Source organism: Nerophis ophidion, linkage group LG13 (genome assembly GCF_033978795.1).
Source record: "Nerophis ophidion isolate RoL-2023_Sa linkage group LG13, RoL_Noph_v1.0, whole genome shotgun sequence".
NCBI classification, from domain to species: Eukaryota; Metazoa; Chordata; class Actinopteri; order Syngnathiformes; family Syngnathidae; genus Nerophis; species Nerophis ophidion.
In genome coordinates, this window is record NC_084623.1 from 766,973 (window position 1) to 793,716 (window position 26,744).

The following is a 26,744-nucleotide window of genomic DNA, read 5'->3' on the forward strand; positions in this document are numbered from 1 at the left end:
AGACATTTTGCATGTGTATTTTTGGAGTTATGTTTCAAAAACTGTCAATTTGAGTGTGGACCAATATGAGGCCAGTAAAATCTAATATTTGTATTTGTGAACCTTTCCAAAACACCTGATTCTGCTAAAACTTACATAAAATCAATATTAAAGGCTTTTTAAGACAAATTTTATATTTGGTTTTGGAGTTATGATTATAAACCTTTCATATTTAGTATGACAGTTACAGTGTTATATTGAATAAAAAAAACTAACTTGTGTCTTTGCAAACCTTACAAAAGATCATTTTTCTAGTACAACTAACAAAAGAACATATCGCTAGGCATTATTAGCCGTTTTGCATGTGTTGTTTAGAAGTTATGTTTGAATACATTTTTATTGATTTTTTCGCATTATCTCAGGATTCTAAGACTATTATAGTCATATTGAGTAAAAAACTACTTTTTGCATTTGCAAGATATAAAAAAGCATATGTTTCTAGTAAAACTCCCAAAGATGCATTATTTCAGGCATTATTAGCCATTTTTCATGTGTGGTGTAGGAGTTTTGTTTAAATAACTGTCATATTGAGTAAAACCTCATTTTTGTATTTGCAAACCATAGAAAAACACCTGTATCTAGTAATACTCACATGTATTCAATATCACAGGCATTTTTAGACATTTTGCACGTTTGGATTTAGAATTATGTTGGAATACATTTTTATTGCTTTTTTCGCATTATCTCAGGATTCTAAGTACATTACTGTCAAATTGAGTAACAAATCAAATTTTGTTTTTGCAAACCTTACCAAATGTTTTTTTTCTGGAGAACTCTCGAAGATGCATTTCTTCAGGCATTATTAGACATTTTGCATGTGTATTTTTGGAGTTATGTTTCAAAAACTGTCAATTTGAGTGTGACCAAAATGAGGCCAGTAAAATCTAATATTTGTATTTGTGAACCTTTCCAAAACACCTGATTCTGCTAAAACTTACATAAATTCAATATTAAAGGCTTTTTAAGACAAATTTTATATTTGGTTTTGGAGTTATGATTATAAACCTTTCATATTTAGTATGACAGTTACAGTGTTATATTGAATAAAAAAAAACTAACTTGTGTCTTTGCAAACCTTACAAAAGATCATTTTTCTAGTACAACTAACAAAAAAACATATCTCTGGGCATTATTAGCCAATTTGCATGTGTTGTTTAGAAGTTATGTTTGAATACATTTTTATTGCTTTTTTTGCATTATTTCAGGATTCTAAGACTATTATAGTCATATTGAGTAAAACACAACTTTTGCATTTGCAAGACTTAAAAAAGCATATGTTTCTAGTAAAACTCCCAAAGATGCATTATTTCAGGCATTATTAGCCATTTTTCATGTGTGGTGTAGATGTTATGTTTAAATAACTGTCATATTGAGTGTTACAGTATACAGTCATATTGAGTAAAACCTCATTTTTGTATTTGCAAACCATTGAAAAACAACTGTATGTAGTAAAACTTACATGTATTCAATATCACAGGCATTTTTAGACATTTTGCACGTTTGGATTAGGAATTATGTTGGAATACATTTTTATTGCTTTTTTCGCATTATCTCAGGATTCTAAGTACATTACTGTCAAATTGAGTAACAAATAAAATTTTGTTTTTGCAAACCTTACCAAATGTTTTTTTTTCAGGAAAACTCTCGAAGATGCATTTCTTCAGGCATTATTAGACATTTTGCATGTGTATTTTTGGAGTTATGTTTCAAGAACTGTCATTTTGAGTGTGACCTATAAGGGGCCAGTAAAATCTAATATTTGTATTTGTGATTCTTTCCAATATACCTGATTCTGGTAAAACTTACATGAATTCAATATTAAAGGCTTTTTAAGACAAATTTCATATTTGGTTTTGGAGTTATGATTATAAACCTTTCATATTTAGTATGACAGTTACACTGTTATATTGAATAAAAAAACTAACTTGTGTCTTTGCAAACCTTACAAAAGATCATTTTTCTAGTACAACAAAAAAACATATCTCTAGGCATTATTAGCCGTTTTGCATGTGTTGTATAGAAGTTATGTTTGAATACATTTTTATTGCTTTTTTCGCATTATCTCAGGATTCTAAGACTATTATAGTCATATTGAGTAAAAAACTACTTTTTGCATTTGCAAGATATAAAAAAGCATAAGTTTCTAGTAAAACTCCCAAAGATGCATTATTTCAGGCATTATTAGCCATTTTTCATGTGTGGTGTAGGAGTTATGTTTTAAATAACTGTCATATTGAGTGTTACAGTATACAGTCATATTGAGTAAAACCTCATTTTTGTATTTGCAAACCATAGAAAAACACCTGTATCTAGTAATACTCACATGTATTCAATATCACAGGCATTTTTAGACATTTGCACGTTTGGATTTAGAATTATGTTGGAATACATTTTTATTGCTTTTTTCGCATTATCTCAGGTTTCTAAGTACATTACTGTCAAATTGAGTAACAAATCAAATTTTGTTTTTGCAAACCTTACCAAATGTTTTTTTTCTGGAGAACTCTCGAAGATGCATTTCTTCAGGCATTATTAGACATTTTGCATGTGTATTTTTGGAGTTATGTTTCAAAAACTGTCAATTTGAGTGTGACCAATATGAGGCCAGTAAAATCTAATATTTGTATTTGTGAACCTTTCCAAAACACCTGATTCTGCTAAAACTTACATAAATTCAATATTAAAGGCTTTTTAAGACAAATTTTATATTTGGTTTTGGAGTTATGATTATAAACCTTTCATATTTAGTATGACAGTTACAGTGTTATATTGAATAAAAAAAAACTAACTTGTGTCTTTGCAAACCTTACAAAAGATCATTTTTTCTAGTACAACTAACAAAAAAACATATCTCTGGGCATTATTAGCCAATTTGCATGTGTTGTTTAGAAGTTATGTTTGAATACATTTTTATTGCTTTTTTCGCATTATTTCAGGATTCTAAGACTATTATAGTCATATTGAGTAAAACACAACTTTTTGCATTTGCAAGACTTAAAAAAGCATATGTTTCTAGTAAAACTCCCAAAGATTGCATTATTTCAGGCATTATTAGCCATTTTTCATGTGTGGTGTAGATGTTATGTTTAAATAACTGTCATATTGAGTGTTACAGTATACAGTCAGATTGAGTAAAACCTCATTTTTGTATTTGCAAACCATTGAAAAACAACTGTATGTAGTAAAACTTACATGTATTCAATATCACAGGCATTTTTAGACATTTTGCACGTTTGGATTAGGAATTATGTTGGAATACATTTTTATTGCTTTTTTCGCATTATCTCAGGATTCTAAGTACATTACTGTCACATTGAGTAACAAATCAAATTTTGTTTTTGCAAACCTTACCAAATGATTTTTTTTCTGGAAAACTCTCGAAGATGCATTTCTTCAGGCATTATTAGACATTTTGCATGTGTATTTTTGGAGTTATGTTTCAAAAACTGTCATTTTGAGTGTGACCTATATGAGGCCAGTAAAATCTAATATTTGTATTTGTGATTCTTTCCAAAATACCTGATTCTGGTAAAACTTACATGAATTCAATATTAAAGGCTTTTTAAGACAAATTTCATATTTGGTTTTGGAGTTATGATTATAAACCTTTCATATTTAGTATGACAGTTACACTGTTATATTGAATAAAAAAACTAACTTGTGTCTTTGCAAACCTTACAAAAGATCATTTTTCTAGTGCAACTAACAAAAAAAACATATCCCTAGGCATTATTAGCCGTTTTGCATGTGTTGTATAGAAGTTATGTTTGAATACATTTTTATTGCTTTTTTCGCATTATCTCAGGATTCTAAGACTATTATATTCATATTGAGTAAAAAACTACTTTTTGCATTTGCAAGATATAAAAAAGCATAAGTTTCTAGTAAAACTCCCAAAGATGCATTATTTCAGGCATTATTAGCCATTTTTCATGTGTGGTGTAGGAGTTATGTTTAAATAACTGTCATATTGAGTGTTACAGTATACAGTCATATTGAGTAAAACCTCATTTTTGTATTTGCAAACCATAGAAAAACACCTGTATCTAGTAATACTCACATGTATTCAATATCACAGGCATTTTTAGACATTTTGCACGTTTGGATTTAGAATTATGTTGGAATACATTTTTATTGCTTTTTTCGCATTATCTCAGGATTCTAAGTACATTACTGTCAAATTGAGTAACAAATCAAATTTTGTTTTTGCAAACCTTACCAAATGTTTTTTTTCTGGAGAACTCTCGAAGATGCATTTCTTCAGGCATTATTAGACATTTTGCATGTGTATTTTTGGAGTTATGTTTCAAAAACTGTCAATTTGAGTGTGACCAATATGAGGCCAGTAAAATCTAATATTTGTATTTGTGAACCTTTCCAAAACACCTGATTCTGCTAAAACTTACATAAATTCAATATTAAAGGCTTTTTAAGACAAATTTTATATTTGGTTTTGGAGTTATGATTATAAACCTTTCATATTTAGTATGACAGTTACAGTGTTATATTGAATAAAAAAACGTATTTGTATCTTTGCAAACCTTACAAAAGATCATTTTTCTAGTACAACTAACAAAAAAACATATCTCTAGGCATTATTAGCCGTTTTGCATGTGTTGTTTAGAAGTTATGTTTGAATACATTTTTATTGCTTTTTTCGCATTATCTCAGGATTCTAAGACTATTATAGTCATATTGAGTAAAAAACTACTTTTTGCATTTGCAAGATATAAAAAAGCATATGTTTCTAGTAAAACTCCCAAAGATGCGTTATTTCAGGCATTATTAGCCATTTTTCATGTGTGGTGTAGGAGTTATGTTTAAATAACTGTCATATTGAGTGTTACAGTATACAGTCATATTGAGTAAAACCTCATTTTTGTATTTGCAAACCATAGAAAAACATCTGTATCTAGTAATACTCACATGTATTCAATATCACAGGCATTTTTAGACATTTTGCACGTTTGGATTAGGAATTATGTTGGAATACATTTTTATTGCTTTTTTCGCATTATCTCAGGATTCTAAGTACATTACTGTCAAATTGAGTAACAAATCAAATTTTGTTTTTGCAAACCTTACCAAATGTTTTTTTTTCTGGAGAACTCTCGAAGATGCATTTCTTCAGGCATTATTAGACATTTTGCATGTGTATTTTTGGAGTTATGTTTCAAAAACTGTCATTTTGAGTGTGACCAATATGAGGCCAGTAAAATCTAATATTTGTATTTGTGAACCTTTCCAAAACACCTGATTCTGCTAAAACTTACATAAATTCAATATTAAAGGCTTTTTAAGACAATTTTTATATTTGGTTTTGGAGTTATGATTATAAACCTTTCATATTTAGTATGACAGTTACAGTGTTATATTGAATTAAAAAAAACTAACTTGTGTCTTTGCAAACCTTACAAAAGATCATTTTTCTAGTACAACTAACAAAAAAACATATCTCTGGGCATTATTAGCCAATTTGCATGTGTTGTTTAGAAGTTATGTTTGAATACATTTTTATTGCTTTTTTCGCATTATTTCAGGATTCTAAGACTATTATAGTCATATTGAGTAAAACACTACTTTTTGCATTTGCAAGACTTAAAAAAGCATATGTTTCTAGTAAAACTCCCAAAGATGCATTATTTCAGGCATTATTAGCCATTTTTCATGTGTGGTGTAGGAGTTATGTTTAAATAACTGTCATATTGAGTGTTACAGTATACAGTCATATTGAGTAAAACCTCATTTTTGTATCTGCAAACCATTGAAAAACAACTGTATCTAGTAAAACTTACATGTATTCATTATCACAGGCTTTTTTAGACATTTTGCACGTTTGGATTAGGAATTATGTTGGAATACATTTGTATTGCTTTTTTCGCATTATCTCAGGATTCTAAGTACATTACTGTCACATTGAGTAACAAATCAAATTTTGTTTTTGCAAACCTTACCAAATGTTTTTTTTTCTGGAAAACTCTCGAAGATAGATTTCTTCAGGCATTATTAGACATTTTGCATGTGTATTTTTGGAGTTATGTTTCAAAAAGTGTCATTTTGAGTGTGACCTATATGAGGCCAGTAAAATCTAATATTTGTATTTGTGATTCTTTCCAAAATACCTGATTCTGGTAAAACTTACATGAATTCAATATTAAAGGCTTTTTAAGACAAATTTCATATTTGGTTTTGGAGTTATGATTATAAACCTTTCATATTTAGTATGACAGTTACACTGTTATATTGAATAAAAAAACTAACTTGTGTCTTTGCAAACCTTACAAAAGATCATTTTTCTAGTACAACAAAAAAACATATCTCTAGGCATTATTAGCCGTTTTGCATGTGTTGTATAGAAGTTATGTTTGAATACATTTGTATTGCTTTTTTCGCATTATCTCAGGATTCTAAGACTATTATATTCATATTGAGTAAAAAACTACTTTTTGCATTTGCAAGACTTAAAAAAGCATATGTTTCTAGTAAAACTCCCAAAGATGCATTATTTCAGGCATTATTAGCCATTTTTCATGTGTGGTGTAGATGTTATGTTTAAATAACTGTCATATTGAGTGTTTCAGTATACAGTCATATTGAGTAAAATCTCATTTTTGTATTTGCAAACCATTGAAAAACAACTGTATCTAGTAAAACTTACATGTATTCAATATCACAGGCATTTTTAGACATTTTGCACGTTTGGATTAGGAATTATGTTGGAATACATTTTTATTGCTTTTTTCGCGTTATCTCAGGATTCTAAGTACATTACTGTCAAATTGAGTAACAAATCAAATTTTGTTTTTGCAAACCTTACCAAATGTTTTTTTTCAGGAAAACTCTCGAAGATGCATTTCTTCAGGCATTATTAGACATTTTGCATGTGTATTTTTGGAGCTATGTTTCAAAAACTGTCATTTTGAGTGTGACCAATATGAGGCCAGTAAAATCTAATATTTGTATTTGTGATTCTTTCCAAAATACCTGATTCTGGTAAAACTTACATAAAATCAATATTAAAGGCTTTTTAAGACAAATTTCATATTTGGTTTTGGAGTTATGATTATAAACCTTTCATATTTAGTATGACAGTTACACTGTTATATTGAATAAAAAAACGTATTTGTATCTTTGCAAACCTTACAAAAGATCATTTTTCTAGTACAACTAACAAAAAAACATATCTCTAGGCATTATTAGCCGTTTTGCATGTGTTGTTTAGAAGTTATGTTTGAATACATTTTATTGCTTTTTTCGCATTATCTCAGGATTCTAAGACTATTATAGTCATATTGAGTAAAAAACTACTTTTTGCATTTGCAAGATATAAAAAAGCATATGTTTCTAGTAAAACTCCCAAAGATGCATTATTTCAGGCATTATTAGCCATTTTTCATGTGTGGTGTAGGAGTTATGTTTAAATAACTGTCATATAGAGTGTTACAGTATACAGTCATATTGAGTAAAACCTCATTTTTGTATTTGCAAACCATAGAAAAACACCTGTATCTAGTAATACTCACATGTATTCAATATCACAGGCATTTTTAGACATTTTGCACGTTTGGATTTAGAATTATGTTGGAATACATTTTTATTGCTTTTTTCGCATTATCTCAGGATTCTAAGTACATTACTGTCAAATTGAGTAACAAATCAAATTTTGTTTTTGCAAACCTTACCAAATGTTTTTTTCTGGAGAACTCTCGAAGATGCATTTCTTCAGGCATTATTAGACATTTTGCATGTGTATTTTTGGAGTTAAGTTTCAAATACTGTCAATTTGAGTGTGACCAATATGAGGCCAGTAAAATCTAATATTTGTATTTGTGAACCTTTCCAAAACACCTGATTCTGCTAAAACTTACATAAATTCAATATTAAAGGCTTTTTAAGACAAATTTTATATTTGGTTTTGGAGTTATGATTATAAACCTTTCATATTTAGTATGACAGTTACAGTGTTATATTGAATAAAAAAAACTAACTTGTGTCTTTGCAAACCTTACAAAAGATCATTTTTCTAGTACAACTAACAAAAAAACATATCTCTAGGCATTATTAGCCGTTTTGCATGTGTTGTTTAGAAGTTATGTTTGAATACATTTTTATTGCTTTTTTCGCATTATCTCAGGATTCTAAGACTATTATAGTCATATTGAGTAAAAAACTACTTTTTGCATTTGCAAGATATAAAAAAGCATATGTTTCTAGTAAAACTCCCAAAGATGCATTATTTCAGGCATTATTAGCCATTTTTCATGTGTGGTGTAGGAGTTATGTTTAAATAACTGTCATATTGAGTGTTACAGTATACAGTCATATTGAGTAAAACCTCATTTTTGTATTTGCAAACCATAGAAAAACACCTGTATCTAGTAATACTCACATGTATTCAATATCACAGGCATTTTTAGACATTTTGCACGTTTGGATTTAGAATTATGTTGGAATACATTTTTATTGCTTTTTTCGCATTATCTCAGGATTCTAAGTACATTACTGTCAAATTGAGTAACAAATCAAATTTTGTTTTTGCAAACCTTACCAAATGTTTTTTTTCTGGAGAACTCTCGAAGATGCATTTCTTCAGGCATTATTAGACATTTTGCATGTGTATTTTTGGAGTTATGTTTCAAAAACTGTCAATTTGAGTGTGACCAATATGAGGCCAGTAAAATCTAATATTTGTATTTGTGAACCTTTCCAAAACACCTGATTCTGCTAAAACTTACATAAATTCAATATTAAAGGCTTTTTAAGACAAATTTTATATTTGGTTTTGGAGTTATGATTATAAACCTTTCATATTTAGTATGACAGTTACAGTGTTATATTGAATAAAAAAACTAACTTGTGTCTTTGCAAACCTTACAAAAGATCATTTTTCTAGTACAACTAACAAAAAAACATATCTCTGGGCATTATTAGCCAATTTGCATGTGTTGTTTAGAAGTTATGTTTGAATACATTTGTATTGCTTTTTTCGCATTATTTCAGGATTCTAAGACTATTATAGTCATATTGAGTAAAACACAACTTTTTGCATTTGCAAGACTTAAAAAAGCATATGTTTCTAGTAAAACTCCCAAAGATGCATTATTTCAGGCATTATTAGCCATTTTTCATGTGTGGTGTAGATGTTATGTTTAAATAACTGTCATATTGAGTGTTACAGTATACAGTCATATTGAGTAAAACCTCATTTTTGTATTTGCAAACCATTGAAAAACAACTGTATCTAGTAAAACTTACATGTATTCAATATCACAGGCATTTTTAGACATTTTGCACGTTTGGATTAGGAATTATGTTGGAATACATTTTTATTGCTTTGTTCGCATTATCTCAGGATTCTAAGTACATTACTGTCAAATTGAGTAACAAATAAAATTTTGTTTTTGCAAACCTTACCAAATGTTTTTTTTCAGGAAAACTCTCGAAGATGCATTTCTTCAGGCATTATTAGACATTTTGCATGTGTATTTTTGGAGTTATGTTTCAAGAACTGTCATTTTGAGTGTGACCTATAAGGGGCCAGTAAAATCTAATATTTGTATTTGTGATTCTTTCCAAAATACCTGATTCTGGTAAAACTTACATAAAATCAATATTAAAGGCTTTTTAAGACAAATTTCATATTTGGTTTTGGAGTTATGATTATAAACCTTTCATATTTAGTATGACAGTTACACTGTTATATTGAATAAAAAAAACTAACTTGTGTCTTTGCAAACCTTACAAAAGATCATTTTTCTAGTACAACTAATAAAAAAACATATCTCTGGGCATTATTAGCCAATTTGCATGTGTTGTTTAGAAGTTATGTTTGAATACATTTTTATTGCTTTTTTCGCATTATTTCAGGATTCTAAGACTATTATAGTCATATTGAGTAAAACACTACTTTTTGCATTTGCAAGACTTAAAAAAGCATATGTTTCTAGTAAAACTCCCAAAGATGCATTATTTCAGACATTATTAGCCATTTTTCATGTGTGGTGTAGATGTTATGTTTAAATAACTGTCATATTGAGTGTTACAGTATACAGTCATATTGAGTAAAACCTCATTTTTGTATTTGCAAACCATTGAAAAACAACTGTATGTAGTAAAACTTACATGTATTCAATATCACAGGCATTTTTAGACATTTTGCACGTTTGGATTAGGAATTATGTTGGAATACATTTTTATTGCTTTTTTCGCATTATCTCAGGATTCTAAGTACATTACTGTCAAATTGAGTAACAAATCAAATTTTGTTTTTGCAAACCTTACCAAATGTTTTTTTTTCAGGAAAACTCTCGAAGATGCATTTCTTCAGGCATTATTAGACATTTTGCATGTGTATTTTTGGAGTTATGTTTCAAAAACGGTCATTTTGAGTGTGACCAATATGAGGCCAGTAAAATCTAATAATTGTATTTGTGATTCTTTCCACAATACCTGATTCTGGTAAAACTTACATAAATTCAATATTAAAGGCTTTTTAAGACAAATTTCATATTTGGTTTTGGAGTTATGATTATAAACCTTTCATATTTAGTATGACAGTTACAGTGTTATATTGAATAAAAAAAAACTAACTTGTGTCTTTGCAAACCTTACAAAAGATCATTTTTCTAGTACAACTAACAAAAAAAACATATCTCTGGGCATTATTAGCCAATTTGCATGTGTTGTTTAGAAGTTATGTTTGAATACATTTTTATTGCTTTTTTCGCATTATTTCAGGATTCTAAGACTATTATAGTCATATTGAGTAAAACACTACTTTTTGCATTTGCAAGACTTATAAAAGCATATGTTTCTAGTAAAACTCCCAAAGATGCATTATTTCAGGCATTATTAGCCATTTTTCATGTGTGGTGTAGATGTTATGTTTAAATAACTGTCATATTGAGTGTTACAGTATACAGTCATATTGAGTAAAACCTCATTTTTGTATTTGCAAACCATTGAAAAACAACTGTATGTAGTAAAACTTACATGTATTCCATATCACAGGCATTTTTAGACATTTTGCACGTTTGGATTAGGAATTATGTTTGAATACATTTTTATTGCTTTTTTCGCATTATCTCAGGATTCTAAGTACATTACTGTCAAATTGAGTAACAAATCAAATTTTGTTTTTGCAAACCTTACCACATGTTTGTTTTTCAGGAAAACTCTCGAAGATGCATTTCTTCAGGCATTATTAGACATTTTGCATGTGTATTTTTGGAGTTATGTTTCAAAAACTGTCATTTTGAGTGTGACCAATATGAGGCCAGTAAAATCTAATATTTGTATTTGTGATTCTTTCAAAAATACCTGATTCTGGTAAAACTTACATAAATTCAATATTAAAGGCTTTTTAAGACAAATTTCATATTTGGTTTTGGAGTTATGATTATAAACCTTTCATATTTAGTATGACAGTTACACTGTTATATTGAATAAAAAAACTAACTTGTGTCTTTGCAAACCTTACAAAAGATCATTTTTCTAGTACAACTAACAAAAAAACATATCTCTAGGCATTATTAGCCGTTTTGCATGTGTTGTTTAGAAGTTATGTTTGAATACATTTTTATTGCTTTTTTCGCATTATCTCAGGATTCTAAGACTATTATAGTCATATTGAGTAAAAAACTACTTTTTGCATTTGCAATATATAAAAAACCATATGTTTCTAGTAAAACTCCCAAAGATGCATTATTTCAGGCATTATTAACCATTTTCCATGTGTGATGTAGGAGTTATGTTTAAATAACTGTCATATTGAGTGTTACAGTATACAGTCATATTGAGTAAAACCTCATTTTTGTATTTGCAAACCATAGAAAAACATCTGTATCTAGTAATACTCACATGTATTCAATATCACAGTTATTTTTAGACATTTTGCACGTTTGGATTTAGAATTATGTTGGAATACATTTTTATTGCTTTTTTCGCATTATCTCAGGATTCTAAGTACATTACTGTCAAATTGAGTAACAAATCAAATTTTGTTTTTGCAAACCTTACCAAATGTTTTTTTTCTGGAGAACCTCCGAAGATGCATTTCTTCAGTTATTATTAGACATTTTGCATGTGTATTTTTGGAGTTATGTTTCAAAAACTGTCATTTTGAGTGTGACCTATATGAGGCCAGTAAAATCTAATATTTGTATTTGTGATTCTTTCCAAAATACCTGATTCTGGTAAAACTTATATAAATTCAATATTAAAGGCTTTTTAAGACAAATTTCATATTTGGTTTTGGAGTTATGATTATAAACCTTTCATATTTAGTATGACAGTTACAGTTTTATATTTTAATTAAAAAAAACTAACTTGTGTCTTTGCAAACCTTACAAAAGATCATTTTTCTAGTACAACTAACAAAAAAACATATCTCTAGGCATTATCAGCCATTTTGCATGTGTTGTTTAGAAGTTATGTTTGAATACATTTTTATTGCTTTTTTCGCATTATCTCAGGATTCTAAGACTATTATAGTCATATAGAGTAAAAAACTACTTTTTGCATTTGCAAGATTTAAAAAAGCATATGTTTCGAGTAAAACTCCCAAAGATGGATTATTTCAGGCATTATTAGCCATTTTTCATGTGTGGTGTAGGAGTTATATTTAAATAACTGTCATATTGAGTGTTACAGTATACAGTCATATTGAGTAAAACCTCATTTTTGTATTTGCAAACCATTGAAAAACAACTGTATCTATTAAAATTCACATGTATTCAATATCACAGTCATTTTTAGACATTTTGCACGTTTGGATTAGGAATTATGTTGGAATACATTGTTATTGCTTTTTTCGCATTATCTCAGGATTCTAAGTACATTACTGTCAAATTGAGTAACAAATCAAATTTTGTTTTTGCAAACCTTACCAAATGTTTTTTTTTTCTTGAAAACTCTCGAAGATGCATTTCTTCAGGCATTATTATACATTTTGCATGTGTATTTTTGGAGTTATGGATCAAAAACTGTCATTTTGACTGTGACCAATATGAGGCAAGTAAAATCTAATATTTGTATTTGTGATTCTTTCCAAAATACATGATTCTGGTAAAACTTACATAAATTCAATATTAAAGGCTTTTTAAGACAAATTTCACATTTGGTTATGGAGTGATGATTATAAACTTGTCATATTTAGTATGACAGTTACACTGTTATATTGAATAAAAAAAACTAACTTGTGTCTTTGCAAACCTTACAAAAGATCATTTTTCTACTAGAACTAACAAAAAAACATATATGTAGGCATTATTAGCCATTTTGCATGTGTTGTTTAGAAGTTATGTTTGAATTCATTTTTATTGCTTTTTTCGCATTATCTCAGGATTGTAAGACTATTAGAGTCGTATTGAGTAAAAAACTACTTTTTGCATTTGCAAGATTTAAAAAAGCATATGTTTCGAGTAAAACTCCCAAAGATGCATTATTTCAGGCATCATTAGCCATTTTTCATGTGTTGTGTAGGAGTGATGTTTAAATAACTGTCATATTGAGTGTTACAGTATACAGTCATATTGAGTAAAACCTCATTTTTGTATTTGCAAACCATTGAAAAACAACTGTATCTAGTAAAACTCACATGTATTCAATATCACAGGCATTTTTAGACATTTTGCACGTTTGGATTAGGAATTATGTTGGAATACATGTTTATTGCTTTTTTCGCATTATCTCGGGATTCTAAGTACATTACTGTCAAATTGAGTAATAAATCAAATTTTGTTTTTGCAAACCTTACCAAATGTTTTTTTTCAGGAAAACTCTCGAAGATGCATTTTCTCAGGCATTATTAGACATTTTGCATGTGTATTTTTGGAGTTATGTTTCAAAAACTGTCATTTTGAGTGTGACCTATATGAGGCCAGTAAAATTTAATATTTGTATTTGTCAACCTTTCCAAAATACCTGACTCTGCTAAAACGTACATAAAATTCACAATTAAAGGCTTTTTAAGACAAATTTCATATTTGGTTTTGGAGTTATGATTATAAATCTTTCATATTTAGTATGACAGTTACACTGTTATATTGAATAAAAAAAACTAACTTGTGTCTTTGCAAACCTTACAATGGATCATTTTTCTACTAGAACTAACACAAAAACATATATGTAGGCAGTATTAGCCATTTTGCATGTGTTGTTTAGAAGTTATGTTTGAATACATTTTTATTGCTTTTTTTGCATTATCCCAGGATTGTAAGACTCTTATAGTCGTATTGAGTAAAAAACTACTTTTTGCATTTGCAAGATTTAAAAAAGCATATGTTTCGAGTAAAACTCCCAAAGATGCATTATTTCAGGCATTATTAGCCATTTTTCATGTGTGGTGTAGGAGTTAAGTTTAAATAGCTGTCATATTGAGTGTTACAGTATACAGTCATATTGAGTAAAACCTCATTTTTGTATTTGCAAACCATTGAAAAACAACTGTATCTAGTAAAACTCACATGTATTCAATATCACAGGCATTTTTAGACATTTTGCACCTTTGGATTAGGAATTATGTTGGAATACATTTTTACTGCTTTTTTCGCATTATCTCAGGATTCTAAGTACATTACTGTCAAATTGAGTAACAAATCAAATTTTGTTTTTGCAAGCCTTACCAATTGTTTTTTATCCGGAAAACTCTCGAAGATGCATTTCTTCAGGCATTATTAGACAGTTTGCATGTGTATTTTTGGAGTTATGTTTCAAAAACTGTCATTTTGAGTGTGACTAATATGAGGCCAGTAAAATCTAATATTTGTATTTGTGATTCTTTCCAAAATACCTGATTCTGGTAAAACTTACAAAAATTCAATATTAAAGGTTTTTTAAGACAAATTTCATATTTGGTTTTGGAGTTATGATTATAAACCTTTCATATTTAGTATGGCAGTTACACTGTTATATTGAATAAAAAAACTAATTTGTGTCTTTGCAAACCTTACAAAAGATCATTTTTCTAGTACAACTAACAAAAAAACATATCTCTGGGCATTATTAGCCATTTTGCATGTGTTGTTTAGAAGTTATGTTTGAATACATTTTTATTGCTTTTTTCGCATTATCACAGTATTGTAAGTACATTACTGTCAAATTGGGTAAAATATTTCGTCTTTTTTTTGCAACCCTTACAAAATGTTTTTTTTATCCAGTAAAACTCACATTTCTTCAGGCATTTTTTTGTAATTTTGCATGTGTATTTTTGGAGATAGGGTTCAAAAACTGTCTTATTGACCAATGTGAGGCCAGTAAAACCAAATTTTTGTATTTGTGAACCTTTCCAAAATACCTAATTCAGGTAAAACTCACATAAAGTCAATATTACAGGCATTTTTAGACAGAGTTCATGTTTGGTTTTGGAGTTATGTTAATGAACCTTTCATATTTAGTATGACAGTAATACTGTTATATCGAATAAAAAAAACAAACTTGTATCTTTGAAAACACTGTAAAAATAAATTATGTAAAAAAAACGGTCATTTACTGGCAGCTACGGCTTTCAAACAAAAACCATAAAATTAAAGTAAAACGATAAAAATGATCAAAAACATATTTACAGAAATTTTCATGAAATGTTTTGGGGAGAAATATCGTAATTTTACAGATTTTTACAAAATTATCAAGATCAACCACCTTTAATAAAGTGACGATGCAAACAGTTCTGCCGAAAAATACCTTTATTCTAAAGAGTTTTTCCAAATTATTACGATCAATCACCTTTAGTGAAGTGACAATGCTGGCGCTTCCACAGAAAAATACCATTGTTTAACAGATTTTTTCTGAATTGTTAGGATCAGGGGTGTCTCATTGACTTTAGCAGGGGGCCACTGGATGCAGAAAATTGATTCAAAGTGGGTTAACCTTGCATGAAACGCTATCCCAACCTAGCAACGTACTTACCAATCCCACCATTTCACCCTGAGAATTTCACTACCCTCATATAGGATTGACTCAAAGCTTGGCCGGGCGAATATGACAAGTAGTACCGCGGTGGGCTTTTTTGTACGCTCAATCACCAAATCATAAGCGCGCCAATTGAGGCATGTGATGTGCACGGTATTGTTGTGCATTTGATAGTGACTGCAAAATATACTTGGTCAACAGCCACACAGGTCACACTGACGGTGGCTGCACAAACAACTTTAACACTGTTACAAATATGCACCACACTGTGAAACCACATTGAACAAGAATGATAAACACATTTCAGGAAAACATCCTCACTGTAATAAAACATAAACACAACATAACAAATACCCAGAAGGCCAAGCTGCGCTGACTCTTCCGGGCTACATTCCCGCTACCACCCAACCCCGTGCCCCAAAACATCACCGCCCCCCTCCGTGCGTTCGTTGAGCTGGGCGGGGTTAGGTGGTGGGGGTGTATATTGTAACACATGGAATTCTAGGAATTGTTTCTGTTGTGTTAATGTTGTGTTACGGTGACGATGTTCTCCTGAAATGTGTTTGTCAGTCTTGATTAATGTGGCTCCACAGTGTGGCGCATATTTGTAACATTGTTAAAGTTGTTTGTAGGGCCACCGTCAGTGTGATCTGTATGGCTGTTGACTGTTGATTAAGAATCTCTTGCAGTATTTCATGTATGTCATATTACAGTTTGAGCATACACCTTTTATAAGAGGCTACATATATTTTTCGACTTGAATGTGAAAATACACATAAATATTGAAAATATTTGATTTACCTTAAAATTACATTTAAAACTGTTAGATTGTTAGTATGAACAAATACTTTTATATAACAAGCTACATAATTAATTAAAGTTAATTACTGTAATTTTACATGAAATTGAAAGTAATTTGAGAAAACAGAAAATAATATGTATAAATAATTTGGTATTTTTCTATAAAAAAAATAGAAATATACATAGTTTGTTATTACTGGAATATTACTTAAAATAACAGGCGTTTTTTTAATTTACAGATAATGTCGTCAATTCTACAGATTTATAACCTATTTAAAAAAATTTTAAAATTATAGTAGAAATTTAGAGTAAAGTAACCATACAAATAGGATTTTGTTTTCTCAGTGAACCCTACAGAAGATCATTTTTCTACTACAACTAACCAAGATACACATCTGTAGGAATTATTAGCCGTTTTGCATGTGTTGTTTAAAAGTTATGTTTGAAAACTTTTGTATTGGTTTTTCGCATTATCTCAGGATTCTAAGAACATTATAGCCATATTGAGTAAAAAATACTTTTTTCATTTGCAAGATTTAAAAAAGCATATGTTCCGAGTAAAACTCCCGAAGATGCATAATTTCAGGCATTATTAGCCATTTTTTATGTGTGGTGTAGGAGTTATGTTTAAATAACTGTCATATTGAGTGTTACAGTATACAGTCATATTGAGTAAAACCTAAATTTTGTATTTGCAAACCATAGAAAAACAACTGTACTATAGTAAAACTCACATGTATTCAATATCACAGGCATTTTTAGACATTTTGCACGTTTGGATTAGGAATTATGTTGGAATACATTTTCAATATAACAGTGTAACTGTCATACTGAATATGAAAGGTTTATAATCATAACTCCAAAACCAAATATGAAATTTGTCTTAAAAAGCCTTTAATATTGAATTTATGTAAATTTTACCAGAATCAGGTATTTTGGAAAGAATCACAAATACAAACATTACATTTTATTGGCCTCATATTGGTCACACTCAAAATGACAGTTTTTGAAACATAACTCCAAAAATACACATGCAAAATGTCTAATAATAACTGAAGAAAAGCATCTTCGAGAGTTTTTCAGAAAAAAAACATTTGGTAAGGTTTGCAAAAACAAAATTTGATTTGTTACTCAATTTGACAGTAATGTACTTAGAATCCTGAGATAATGCGAAAAAAGCAATAAAAATGTATTCCAACATAATTCCTAATTCAAACGTGCAAAATGTCTAAAAATGCCTGTGATATTGAATACATGTGAGTTTTACTAGATACAGTTGTTTTTCAATGGTTTGCAAATACAAAAATGAGGTTTTTCTCAATATGACTGTATACTGTAACACTCAATATGACAGTTATTTAAACATAACTCCCACACCACATATGAAAAATGGCTAATAATGCCTGAAATAATGCATCTTTGCGAGTTTTACTCGAAATATATGCTTTTTTAAATCTTGCAAATGCAAAAAGTAGTTTTTTACTCAATATGACTATAATAGTCTTAGAATCCTGATATAATGCGAAAAAAGCAATAAAAATGTATTCAAACATAACTTCTAAACAACACATGCAAAATGGCTAATAATGCCCAGAGATATGTTTTTTTGTTAGTTGTACTAGAAAAATAATGTATCTTTGGGAGTTTTACTCGAAACATATGCTTTTTTAAATCTTGCAAATGCAAAATGTAGTTTTTTACTCAATATGACTCTAATGTTCTTAGAATCCTGAGATAATGCGAAAAAAGCAATAAAAATGTATTCAAACATAATTTCTAAACAACACATGCAAAATGGCTAATAATGCCTAGAGATATGAATTGTTGTTAGTTGTACTAGAAAACTGATCTTTTGTAAGGTTTGCAAAGACATAAGTTGTTTTTTTTATTCAATATAACAGTATAACTGTCATAATAAATATGAAAGGTATATAATCATAACTCCAAAACTAAACATGATTTTTTTCTAAAAAAAAGCCTGTAATATTGAATGTATGTGAGTTTTACCAGAATCAAGTATTTTGGAAAGGTTCACAAATAAAAAAATTAGGTTTTACTGGCTTCATATTGGTCATACTCAAAATGACCGTTTTTTAAACATAACTCCAAAAGTAGAAATGCAAAATGTCTAATAATACCTGAAGAAATGTATCTTTGAGACTTTTATTGGAAAAAAAAAACATTTGGTAAGGTTTGCAAAAACAAATTTGAATTTTTTTAACTAAATTTGACAGTAATGTACTTAGAATCATGAGATAATGCGAAAAAAGCAATAAAAATAAATTCCAACATAATTCCTAATCCAAACGTGCAAAATGTCTAAAAATGCCTGTGATATTGAATACATGTGAGTTTTACTAGATTTGGTTGTTTTTTCATGGTTTGCAAATGCAAAAATGAGGTTTTATTTAATATGACTGTATACTGTAACACTCAATATGACAGTTATTTGAACATAACTCCTACACCACACATGAAAAATGGCTAATAATGCCTGAAATAAAGCAATACAAATGTATTCAAACATAACTTCTAAACAACACATGCAAAATGGCTAATAATGCCTAGAGATATGTATTTTTGTTAGTTGTACTAGAAAAATGATCTTTTGTAAGGTTTGCAAAGACACAAGTTAGTTTTTTTATTCAAAATAACAGTGTAACTGTCATACTAAATATGAAAGGTTTATAATCATAACTCCAAAACCAAATATGAAATTTGTCTTAAAAAGCCTTTAATATTGAATTTATGTAAATTTTACCAGATTCAGGTATTTTGGAAAGGTTCACAAATACAAAAATTAGGTTTTACTGGCCTCATATTGGTGGTACTCAAAACTACCGTTTTTGAAACATAAATCCAAAAGTAGAAATCTAAAATGTCTAATATTGCCTAAAGAAATGCATCTTTTAGAGTTTTCCTGAAAAAAAAAATTTGGTAGGGTTTGCAAAAACAAAAAATAATTTTTTACTCAATTTGACAGTAATGTACTTAGAATCCTGAGATAATGTGAAAAAAGCAATAAAAATGTATTCCAACATAATTCCTAATCCAAACGTGCAAAATGTCTAAAAATGCCTGTGATATTGAATACATGTGAGTTTTACTATAGTACAGTTGTTTTTCTATGGTTTGCAAATACAAAATTTAGGTTTTACTCAATATGACTCTATACTGTAACACTCAATATGACAGTTATTTAAACATAACTCCTACACCACACATGAAAAATGGCTAATAATGCCTGAAATAATGCATATTTGGGAGTTTTACTCGGAACATATGCTTTTTTAAATCTTGCAAATGCAAAAAGTATTTTTTACTCGATATGACTATAATGTTCTTAGAATCCTGAGATAATGCGAAAAAGCAATACAAAAGTTTTCAAACATAACTTTTAAACAACACATGCAAAACGGCTAATAATTCCTAGAGATGTGTATCTTAGTTAGTTGTAGTAGAAAAATGATCCTTTGTAGGGTTCACTGGGAAAACAAAATCCTATTTGTATGGTTAGTTTACCCTAAATTTCTACTATAATTTTTCAATTTTTTTAAATAGGTTATAAATCTGTAGAATTGAAGACATTATCTGTAAATAAAAAAAACGCCTGTTATTTTAAGTAATATGCCAGTAGACAAACTATGTATATTCCTTTTTTTTTTACAGAAAAATACCAAATTATTTATACATATTATTTTCTGTTTTCTCAAATGACTTTCAATTTCATGTAAAATTACAGTAATTAACTTTAATTAAATATGTAGCTTGTTATATAAAAGTATTTGTTCATACTAACAATCTAACAGTTGTATATGTAATTTTAAGGTAAATCAAATGTTTTCAATATTTATGTGTATTTTCACATTCAAGTCAAAAAAATATATGTAGCCTCTTATAAAATGTGTATGCTCAAACTGTAATATGACGTCCCTGATATACTGCAAGAGATTCTTAATCAACAGTCAACAGCCATACAGATCACACTGACAGTGGCCGTACAAACATCTTTAACAATGTTACAAATATGCGCCACACTGTGGAGCCACATCAAACAAGACTGACAAACACATTTCAGGAGAACATCGTCACCGTAACACAACATTAACACAACAGAAACAATTCCTAGAATTCCATGTGTTACAATATACACCCCCACCACCTAACCTCGCCCAGCTCAACCTACGCACGGAGGGGGGGCGGTGATTTTTTTGGGGCACGGGGTTGGGTGGTAGCGGGATTGTAGCCCGGAAGTGTCAGCGCCGCTTGGGCTTCTAGGTATTTGTTATGTTGTGTTTATGTTTTATTACAGTGAGGATGTTTTCCTGAAATGTGTTTATCATTCTTGTTCGATGTGGGTTCACAGTGTGGTGCATATTTGTAACAGTGTTAAAGTTGTTTGTACAGCCACCGTCAGTGTGACCTGTGTGGCTGTTGACCAAGTATATCTTGCAGTCACCTTTCAAATGAATGACAAAACCGTGCTCATCACATGCCTCAATTGGCACGCTGATGATTTGATGAATGAGCGCTCAATAAAACCCACCGTTGTGTTACGTGTCATATTCGCCCGGCCAAACTTTGAGTCAACCCTACAGGAGGGTCAGTGAAATTCTCGTGGTGAAATGATAGGAATGGTAAGTATGTAGCTAGGGTGGGATAGCCATTCATGCAAGGTTAACCCACTTTGTATCAATCTCCTGTATCCAGTGGCCCCCCCGCTAAAGTCAATGAGACACCCCTGATCCTAACAATTCAGAAAAAATCTGTTAAACAATGATATTTTTCTGTGGAACCGCCAGCATTGTCACTTCACTAAAGGTGGTTGATCGTAATAATTTGGAAATACTCTTAAGAATAAGGTTTTTTTTTTCTGCGGAACTGTTTGCATCGTCACTTTATTAAAGGTGGTTGATCTTAATAATTTAGTAAAAATCTGTAAAATTACGATATTTCTCCCCAAAACGTTTCATGAAAATTTCTGTAAATATAATGTTTTTGATCATTATTTGGTTTACAATGTTTTACTTTAATTTTATGGTTTTTGTTTGGCAGCCGTAGCTGCCAGTAAATGACCGTTTTTTTTACAGAATTTATTTTTACAGTGTTTGCGAAGACACAATTTTTCATTTTATTTAATATAACAGTATAACTGTCATACTAAATATGAAAGGTTCATAAACATAACTCCAAAACCAAAGATGAAATCTGTCTAAAAAAGCCTGTATTATTGACTTTATGTGAGTTTTACCTGAATTAAGAATTTTGGAAAGTTTCACAAATACAAAAATTTGGTTTTACTGGCCACACATTGGTCACACTGAATAAGACAGTTTTTGAACCATATCTCCAAAAATACACATGCAAAATTACAAAAAAATGCCTGAAGAAATGTATCTTTGTGAGTTTTACTGGAAAAAAAAACATTTTGTAAGGTTTGCAAAAACAAAAATAAATGTTTTGTAATGTTAATGTAATTTTAAGGTAAATTATTTTTTTTTAATATTAATGTTTATTTTCACCTTCAGGCGAAAAATATATGTAGCCTCTTATAAAAGGTTTATGCTCAAACTAACATTTACATTTTTTTCCCTCTAATATGACATACATGAGTGACTGCAAGACATACTTAATCAACAGTCAACAGCCTTACAAATCACACTGACGGTGGCCGTACAAAAAAATTTAACAATGTTACAAATATGCGCCACATTGTGGAGCCACATCAAACAAGAATGACAAACACATTTCAGGAGAACATCTTCACCGTAACACAACATTAACACAACAAAAACAAAACCCAGAATTCCATGTGTTACAATATACACCCCCACCACCTAACCCCGCCCACCTCAACCAACGCATGGAGGGGGGCGGTGATGTTTTGGGGTGCGGGGTTGGGTGGTAGCAGGGGTGTAGCCCGGAAGAGTCAGCGCTGCATGGGCTTGTAGGTATTTGTTATGTTATGTTGTGTGTATGTTTTGTTACAGTGAGGTGGTTTCCTGAAATGTGTTTATCATTCTTGTTCGATGTGGATTCACAGTGTGGTGCATATTTTGTAACAGTGTTAAAGTTGTTTGTACAGCCACCAGCAGTGTGACCTGTGTGGCTGTTGACCAAGTATGTTTTGCAATCACTATCACGTGCATGACAATACCATGCACATCACACTCATCAGTAGGCATGCTGATGATTTGGTGAATGAGTGTATGAGAAGTCAACCGGCCAGACTTTGGGTCAATCCTACATGAGGGTCAGTAAAATTCTCACAGTGAAATGGTAGGATCGGTAAGTATGTTGCTAGGGTGGGGTAGCCATTCATGCAAGGTGAATCCACTTTGCATCAAGTTCCTGCATGCAGTGGCCCCCCGCTAAAGTCAATGAGACACCCCTGATCCTAACAATTCAGAAAAAATCTGTAAAACAATGGTATTTTTCTGTGGAACCGCCAGCATTGTCACTTTACTAAAAGTGGTTGATCGTAATAATTTGGAAAAACTCTTTAGAATAAAGGTATTTTTCTGCAGAACTGTTTGCATCGTCACTTTATTAAAGGTGGTTGATCTTAATAATTTAGTTAAAATCTGTAAAATTACGATATTTCACCCCAAAACGTTTCCTGAAAATTTCTGTAAATATAATATTTTTGATCATTATTTGGTTTACAATGTTTTACTTTAGTTTTATGGTTTTTGTTTGGCAGCCGTAGCTGCCAGTAAATGACCGTTTTTTTACAAAATTTATTTTTACAGTGTTTGCAAAGATAAAAGTTAGTTTTTTTATTCAATATAACAGTAAAACTGTCATACTAAATATGAAAGGTTCATAAACATAACTCCAAAACCAAACATGAAATCTGTCTAAAAAAGCCTGAATTTTGACTTTATGTGAGTTTTACCTGAATTAGGTATTTTGGAAAGGTTCACAAATACAAAAATTTGGTTTTACTGGCCTCACATTGGTCACACTCAATAAGACAGTTTTTGAACCCTATCTCCAAAAATACACATGCAAAATTACAAAAAATGCCTGAAGAAATGTATCTTTGTGAGTTTTACTGAATAAAAAAAACATTTTGTAAGGTTTGCAAAAACAAAAAGAAATGTTCTACCCAATTTGACAGTAATGTACTTAAAATCCTGAGATAATGCAAAAAGAGCAATAAAAATGTATTCCAACATAATTCCTAATCCAAACGTGCAAAATGTCTAAAAATGCCTGTGATATTGAATCCATGTGAGTTTTACTAGATATAGTTGATTTTCTATGGTTTGCAAAAACAAAAATTAGGTTTTACTCAATATGACTGTATACTGTAACACTCGATATGACAGTTATTTAAACATAACTCCTACACCACACATGGCTAATAATGCCTGAAATAATGCATCTTTGGGAGTTTTACTCGAAACGATTGTTTTTTTAAATCTTTGCAATGCAAAAAATAGTTTTTTTACTCAATATGACAATAATGTTCTTGGAATCCTGAGATAATGCGAAAAAAGCAATAAAAAAGTTTTCAAACACAACTTTTAAACAACACATGCAAAACGGCTAATAATGCCTAGAGATGTGTATCTTTGTTAGTTGTAGTAGAAAAATGATCTTTTGTAGGGTTCACTGTAAAAAAAAAAATCCAATTTTTATGGTTAGTTTACTTTAAATTTCTACTGTAATTTTTCATTTTTTTTAGATAGGTTATAAAACTGTAGAATTCAAGACATTATCTGTAAATAAACAAACTGCCTGTTATTTTGAATAATATACCAGTAATGACGAACTATGTATATTCCTATTTTTTTACAGAAAAATACCAAATTAATTATACATATTATTTTCTGTTTTCTCAAATTACTTTCAATTTCATGTAAAATTACAGTAATTAACTTTAATTAAATATGTAGCTTGTTATATAAAAGTATGTGTCCATACTAACAATCTAAAAGTTTTATATGTAATTTTAAGGTAAATCAAATTTTTTTAATATTTATGTGTATTTTCACATTCAAAGCGAAAAATATATGTAGCCTCTTATAAAAGGTTTATGCTCAAACTAACTATTACATTTTTTTCCCTGTAATATGACATACATGAATGACTGCAAGACATACTTAATCAACAGTCAACAGCCTTACAGATCACACTGACGGTGGCCGTACAAACGACTTTAACAATGTTACAAATATGCGCCACACTGTGGAGCCACATCAAACAAGACTGACAAACACATTTCAGGAGAACATCGTCACCGTAACACAACATTAACACAACAGAAAGTATTCCTAGAATTCCATGTGTTACAATATACACCCCCACCACCTAACCCCGCCCAGCTCAACCAACGCACGGAGGGGGCCGGTGATGTTTTGGGGCACGGGGTTGGGCGGTAGCGGGATTGTAGCCCGGAAGAGTCAGCGCTGCTTGGGCTTCTGGGTATTTGTTATGTTGTGTTTATGTTTTATTACAGTGAGGATGTTTTCCTGAAATGTGTTTATCATTCTTGTTCGATGTGGGTTCACAGTGTGGTGCATATTTGTAACAGTGTTAAAGTTGTTTGTAGAGCCACCGTCAGTGTGACCTGTGTGGCTGTTGACCAAGTATATCTTGCAGTCACCTTTCAAATGAACGACAAAACCGTGGTCATCACATGCCTCAATTGGTACGCTGATGATTTGATGAATGAGCGTTCAATAAAACCACCGTTGTATTACGTGTCATATTCGCCCGGCCAAACTTTGAGTCAACCCTACATTAGGGTCAGTGAAATTTTCGTGTAAAATGATAGGAATGGTAAGTATGTAGCTAGGGTGGGATAGCCATTCATGCAAGGTTAACCCACTTTGTATCAATTTCCTGCATCCAGTGGCCCCCTGCTAAAGTCAATGAAACACCCCTGATCCTAACAATTCAGAAAAATCTGTTTAACAATGGTATTTTTCTGTGGAACCGCCAGCATTGTCACTTCACTAAAGGTGGTTGATCGTAATTATTTGGAAAAACTCTGAAGAATAAAGTTTTTTTTTTCTGCGGAACTGTTTGCATCGTCACTTTATTAAAGGTGGTTGATCTTAATAATTTTGTAAAAATCTGTAAAACTACGATATTTCTCCCCAAAACATTTCATGAAAATTTCTGTAAATATAATGTTTTTGATCATTATTTGGTTTACAATGTTCCATCCATCCATCCATTTTCTACCGCTTATACCCTTTTGGGGTCGCGGGGGGCGCTGGCGCCTATCTCAGCTACAATCGGGCGGAAGGCGGGGTACACCCTGGACAAGTCGCCACCTCATCGCAGGGCCAACACAGATAGACAAACAACATTCACACTCACATTCACACACTAGGGCCAATTTAGTGTTGCCAATCAACCTATCCCCAGGTGCATGTCTTTGGAAGTGGGAGGAAGCCGGAGTACCCGGAGGGAACCCACGCATTCACGGGGAGAACATGCAAACTCCACACAGAAAGATCCCGAGCCTGGATTTGAACCCAGGACTGCAGGAACTTCGTATTGTGAGGCAGACGCACTAACCCCTCTCCCACCGTGAAGCCCTGGTTTACAATGTTTTACTTTAATTTTATGGTTTTTGTTTGACAGCCGTAGCTGCCAGTAAATGACCGTTTTTTTACAGAATTCATTTTTACAGTGTTTTCAAAGATACAAGTTTGTTTTTTTTATTCGATATAACAGTATTACTGTCATACTAAATATGAAAGGTTCATAAACATAACTCCTACACCACACATGAAAAATGGCTAATAATGCCTGAAATAATGCATTTTTGGGAGTTTTACTCGAAACGATTGCTTTTTTAAATCTTTGTAATGCAAAAAATTGTTGTTCTACTCAATATGACTATAATGTTCTTAGAATCCTAAGATAATGCAAAAAGCAATAAAATGTTTTCAAACATAACTTCTATAAAACTCTTGTAAAATGGCTAATAATGCCTAGAGACATGTATTTTCGTTAGTTGTACTAGAAAAATG